The following is a 6751-nucleotide window of genomic DNA, read 5'->3' on the forward strand; positions in this document are numbered from 1 at the left end:
AGGCGGCCCAGCCCAAGCCCCTGGCACATCCGCCTGCCAGGTGTCCTGGGAATTCCTGGCCTGCTCCACCCTCCCAGCCTCAAAGGTTGGACTGGCTTCATGCCTCCAAAAACCAGAGGCAGGTTTGGCAAAGATAGAACCAGGGCACCATGACTACTCTTTATCTTTGCTTGGACTGAGAATGCCTGCCTGGGATGCCCTCCTGCCCTGCCCCTCAGCCCCGTCAAACCATCCGGGTTCCAAGCCCTTCCTGGAAGTGGTGGCCTTAGAAGGATCAGAAGCTTGAGGCAGGAGGCCAAGTGTGACACTGTCGCCAAGTGGGCAGGCAACTAAAGATCCTTGCTTCCCCAAAGCCTTGGCTTCCATCCATCAGAGCCCCAGGTGGGCTCACAGGGTGCTACCCATGGTCCTGGAGCATCATGTGAGAGGAGATCAGCCCATAGCTAAGATGCTGGGATTCTAATGAAGGGGATGCAAGAAGCAAGGGCAGGAAATCCAACCTACCTGGGCTTACCTGAGTCCTTCCCCACAGCTCTCCTTTGTCAGCCTCTGAGGCCCCGGGAAATCTGAAGCAGCCTGCCTGGTTCATCTGGGGTTTTGAGTGGCTTCTCTTGGCTTTCTAGGGATGACCTCAGTGTCAGCAGATGTGCATCCGGCTGAGTCAGAGCCCCCTACCAAGCCCAGCTCTTCTTCCAGGCTTGAGCGATTGGACTAAAACCATGGCTTGGGACCCAGGGCCCCCCTTTGGTGTGGGGTTGTAGCTCAGCCTATGGGGGAAGGGTTAGCTACACGTAGCAGGGAGGGAGAGACTCTGACACAGGGACTTGAGGTACCATCTGAGATCAGGGATGAGGCCCCACATGACAAGAGCAGGGGCCCATTCCTTCCTAGCAAGGAGATTTCTGGTTCCAGGACTCTCACTGAGTGACTCTGGACAGGTCAGGCAGGATATGCTGAGGCCTAAGTAGGGCATGGAAGTGAGAGGTTTCTGGAATCATCCCATGACAGTGGAAATCCAAACATATTTTAAGTCACAGAGGATTCTCAAAATACACTGGGGTTCTTACGCTGGCCCAGGCCCTTCCCAGGTACCCACTCTGGCCCCAGGAAATAGGTGGGTCTGGCACGGAGGATAAAAAGACAGTCAAAGGAAACAGCAGTCAGAGGAAAGTTCTAGCAGAGGGACCAATGAGTGAGGACCTCTGAGGGCAAAGAACCTGCAAAAGAAGCAAGATGGATATTGTCAGAGCCTGGGCTGGGGGTATGAGGGAGAGTGGAGAGTAGATGAGACTATAGGACCCCAGAGGAAAGGAGGAAAGGGGAGGAGAGGGTCAGGGTAGGTCACCAAGAGATATACTGACCATGGAGTAGGGCCTGCATGCTACACTAGAGACAGTGGTAGGCTTTGGAGCAAGGGAAGACCAGGGTAGCAGAAACACTCAGGCACAAAGTTTGGATGCAAGGTCAGAGGGAACATGATTTGAGACAGTCAGGTGTGCACCTGCCCAATAAGCCCATGGGGGCCCAGGTGTGGGAAGTCCTAGCTGGGAGCCCCAGGCAGGCCTCCACCCTCCCTCAGACAGCCCTTCCCACTTGCCTGTGTTTATGTGTTTCCTTCCCATCACCTGGGCCACCGGTGGGCAAGTGAGTAACTGGCTGGGCCTCAAGCCAGGCCCTTCGGCAAGACACTTCCCTTCCTGGGCCTCAGCTTTCCCATCTGCAGAACGGTCAGACAAGCCCTGCTCTGTTCAGCCCACGGGGGGAACTGGGTGGATGCAGGGCTAAGTATGTAAAAGCACAGCCTATATTGGAGTAAGGAAAACAGGTTTGGCTCTTCTGCAGGCCCTCTTAACACCATTTCCAAGTCACCTCTATGCAGAGCTTAGAATGCCCACTTGCCCAGGCTGACCAGCCCAGCAGCTCTTATCACTTTTAGGGATACCTAGAAGAACATGGAATGGCAGGCTAGGTGAGGCCACAGGAGAGGCCTGGCCAGGGCTCTGGTTGACCTTGGAGAGTTCAGATTCCAATGATGAAAGGGAACTTCACTAGGTAAAGTCACAGAGGTGAGGCCCAAGGCCCTATCCCAGACCCCAGTGAACTGAACTGCCCTTAAATGGGTAGAGACCAGCCAGGGGATGGCTCAGAAAGAAAAAGTGCTGCACTTGACTGATAATGTCTGCCAGGGTCAAAGCATAGAAGTGAAGGGTAATGGAAAAATAATATTCCTACAAGACAGATCCCCACAAAAAACATAGGGACAATGTGACTTGGGAGGAGGAAGGAGAAATTAGCCAAATAGTAAACCTATCCCAGTACATCCCTTCCCAGTAACAGTGGGCCCTAGGGAAAAAGAAAACTTTCATCTCTTCCTGGGTTCATCCCCAGCATCTCCACCAAAACCAAATATTCACCTCTTCCCCACCCAATGGATCCTGAAGGGAGAAGGCAAATACTGAAACTCTGGGCCCTGGACTTTTACCCATTCCCACTGCAGATGAGTCCTGGATGGAGAAAAGCAAATAGTGAAGCTCTAGGTAACAGTGGGTCCCAGAGGAAGGAAGACAAGCAGTGAACGCAGAATTGTGAGCTTTCCCAGTGACAGTGAGTTCCAAGCTTTTACAACTGCCTTGCTGAGTTAAAATTTTAACCTGCACAACTAGGTCCCTGACTGTCCAAATGGCACATCTGCAGTCTCCAATGATTAATTCACCCTCATTGTAAACTATAAAACCCAGACTCCTTCTGTAACCTGGGGGCCATTTCCATACCCAGAAAATGAGCCCTCCCGTGCTTGCTGGCTTGACTTCCCTGCAGAATGAAGGAAAGTTTGCTGATGGCAGTTTGCTTCCTGTCTCTTGCCTCCATCATTTGTGAGTTTACATTTTGGTTCCCTGACTAGGATCAGGAGCAAGATGAAATAATTAAACCTTCCCCAATCACCCTTCCCATTCCCCTACAGTTAAGTTAAATGACCAGTGGGGACCTAGGAAGTGACCATTGAAATGTCGGCACCCCAAAGGATCTCTGAGGTTGGGGGAACTCCCAACCACAGCTCATGCAGCTACAGCTGAATCCCTAGACTGACGGCTCCCCTCACCTCCCTCCCCACCCTACAGAAAGTGACCCTCCATACCCTCAGAGTCCACTTTGGCTGAACAGCTGTCAATATGCCACCCATAACCCACCCCAACCCTGGGGTAGGTTTTTGTGGCTTTATGCTATGTGGACAAAACAAGAATTTGTGTTGAATCCTTCACTGGTGCTGAAGGCATCCTCTTTCTGACCCCCTTCTCACACTCTTGCCATCCACTCCCCAATCCCTCCCTTTCCCTATGCCCTGCAAATCTCCAGATCGGAGACTTCTTTGCCATTTTTGTTCCTGCATCCAACACCAGCCTTAAGTTCTCTAGAGAGGTAGGATTCATCTATCTGGTCTCTAGCAGATAGGTACCCTGCCCTGAGACCCTGCCTTTTGGACCCCAGGTGCCCCTCTACCATTGAAATTGGGGTGAAGACGTTTCCCCATTTTCTAGTGGGAATGTCCAGCTTGGTATCGGAAAGAATCCAAGGGACACTTTGGTTTCCATCCAACACTTGTCATACCTCCCCACATGGGAATCAATCAGTCAGTTCCACAGGACTCCCCTTTGGGTTGTCTCATTAGTAATTTCAAGACCCTTTACTCCCAAAGTGACCTCAAAATCAAATGCCTCATTAGGCTCAGCACTCAAATTTGGCCACAGTACAAATTAGATTTTAAGGGCACAAACCAGCACCCCTGGCCCAAGTATGTAACTCTTGATAAAGAAATTCTCTGGCCTTTAGGTTTCAGCCATCTATAGCCCTAAAATGCTAATGGTCTCACCAGACCCTCTAATATACCTGCTGGGTCCTGTTTCTGATATGGAGAGAGTGGACACTGGGCAAAACTTATCATAACCCAAGACCCCCCACCAATCCCTATCCCAACTATGGACAATGGGGACACTGGAAGGTGAACTGTTCCTAGGGAAAAACCCCCTCCTAGAAAGGTGGAGTCTCCGCAGACTCACTGCCCAATGGGCCACACCTCTGAAGGTCTTTAAACCTCCACACCAGTACCTCCCCTCGGTGCAGCCACCAATTCATCCAAGGAGCCCCAAGTTACAGGGGTGGTGAATGGCCAAGCAGCTGGCAAATATTCCCCTTTATATATACCCCTAGATTTTAAGGGTACAACTAGCTAGTAAACTAACTTAACTTAAAATAATTATCAAAAAGTTAATTAGTATCCCCCATTCTGAGTAGATCCCATAGTTATGTAAAAAGGAGACTTATTTCTAGCCCCTACCCTCAACTTACCTACGGAGCAAAAATTTAACCTGTTTATCACTGAGAGAGAAAAATAAACCTAACCAGCCCAACATCAGTGACGTGTCTCATTAAGGGGCATGACATGGCAGCCTCATTCCTCAAAAGTAATGGAAGATAATGTTTCATAACTTTCTGCATCCAAACCTGGCCTGATTACTAATTGTGGGGGGGGAGGACATGGGTTTAAAAGCCCTAGGCAGCAATTTCCCTAGCCAGGCAGTGTGGAAACTTGCATTGGAATGCAAATGACAGGCTCAGGAGAAGACCCGAGACTAAAGAAAAAAAAGTGTCCTTTACTTGTTCCTGGCTGCAACACAGAAGAAGAATGATTTCAGGGCGATCTCTCTCTCTCTCTCTCTCTCTCTCATGCTACTTTACTCAAATAATTAACAACTATATCATTTTTTTCTCCTAGAACTATTTTTTTTTAAATCTATATTTTTTGAGCTCATGATTTTGATCTGGTGCTCCTAGGTTAATGTGTTTTTCTGATCAAATATCTTACCTAACTATAAAGGGTTTTTACTTGTTTGTTCTGTATTGCACTGTCTGCATGTGTTTGTGTGTTGAAATTGTCATATAGATGAATGAGCGTTCATGAATTAAAATTTTTTAAAAAAGGATCCAAGTACCTTTAATTCATGTGGTTTGAAAGATTCAGTTTACATTGGGTACCCAGATGACAAAGTAAATCTATAAATCCATTATTTCTAGGATTTTTCTTCAACAAGGAAGAGGTGCATGCTGTTCAATACACTTGTCTGATACCTTAAGTCTTAGAATTAATAAGTAAATTGAGATATATGAGATTAATCTTCATAAACGTGTTTGTTAAAAGCATCTGATTAATTTGTAAAGTTAAAAATGCTAACTATTAAGGAGCTGGTGGCTCAGAGGTAGATCCTTGGGCACTGGGTTCGATCCTCAGCACCACATAAAAATAAATAAAGAAAGAAAGATATTGTGTCCTCTTATAACTAAAAACAAGTATAAAAAAATGCTGTTAAATATAACATCAAGTACTCTTAGCTTCTTGAATTCCATAGGATGATATACTTGAACATTGTTTATGTTTTAATAATTTGGTAAACAGACATAATTCTATGTGCAAGGGGTCCAAAAATTTTAACTGTGTTTTAATTAGAGTGCTGTAAATAACATAAAGTATTTCTTCTTATTAAAATGGAGTAATTTGCCTAAATTTAGAAATTTCATAAGGGTTGTTTCAGATTGTGAACAAAAAGAGGGGTCAAGAGATAGGAAAGAGAAATTAGAAAGTATTAGGTATGGAAATATATTTAGTAGAAGGTAAAATAAAATGTTTCTGGGGGCTGGGGCTGTAGCTCAGTGGTTGAGCACTTGCCTTGCATGTGTGAGGCACTGGGTTCCATCCTCAGCACCACATAAAAAAAGATGTTGTGTTCATCACTAAAAATAAATAATATTTAAGGCTGGAGTTGTAGCTCAGTGGTAGAGCACTTGCCTTCAATTCTCAGTATCACATATAAATAAATGAATAAAATAAAGGTCCATCAATAACTAAAAAATTTTTGAAAAAAAAAATAATAATATTTTTAAAAATGGTATTCAAAAAAAAGAAAATGTTTCTGGGTAAGAAAGTCTTTGTGTGATGAAATAAACAACATGAAGGTCTAAGTAAGTGATAAGAAAGTCTATATAAATAAAGGGCAAATTTCAACAAGTTTGTGTGTGACTCAATTGGTTATATGTATATGGAATAATCAGTTAAAGCTATTTAATTTTTTTCCTTAAAGTCAAACACTAATGTACTGATATAAACCCCAAGTTTAATCTATGTTGTAAACTGACAAGAATTTCTTAAAACATTAATTTACTCTTAACATGGTGTTTATTAAATTTTATTCTTTAAAGTGACTTGTCTTGGAGGAATTGGGATCTGTGCTGCCGCAGTCTGGCTGGGCACAATCAGGAGCCACTTGTCAAAAGAAACTAACTTTATTTTTAGAACCACACACGCCAAACAAAACAGCCTCTCAGGAAAAACCCTCAGAGCCTCAACTGCCACCACCGGCTTTCCCCAAGCCTCTCTCTCCCACACCAGCTTCTCTCCACCTCCCACAATCCTCCTGCTCTTGAGGCCGATTGGCTGGGTCACATGGGCGGAGCCAAAAAAGTCCCCCAATGAGCAGCTCCGTGGTCTGAAAGGGCAGGGAAACAGCCCAATGAGCATCACCACAGAGGAGCCAGTCAGCTAGATGTTGCTGGGGCCGAGGAGCCAATCAGCTAGATGTTGCTGGGGCCGCTGTGAGCCAATCATCAGCCGGCAGCTGGAAGTTTGCTGGCAGCTGGAAGTTTGCTGGGGCCCCTTCGGCTGTGGCTCTCAACATCTCCCCCTCTCTGTTTAAACAACAAG

Source organism: Marmota marmota, unplaced genomic scaffold (assembly GCF_001458135.2).
Source record: "Marmota marmota marmota unplaced genomic scaffold, marMar, whole genome shotgun sequence".
In the NCBI taxonomy this organism is placed as follows: domain Eukaryota; kingdom Metazoa; phylum Chordata; class Mammalia; order Rodentia; family Sciuridae; genus Marmota; species Marmota marmota.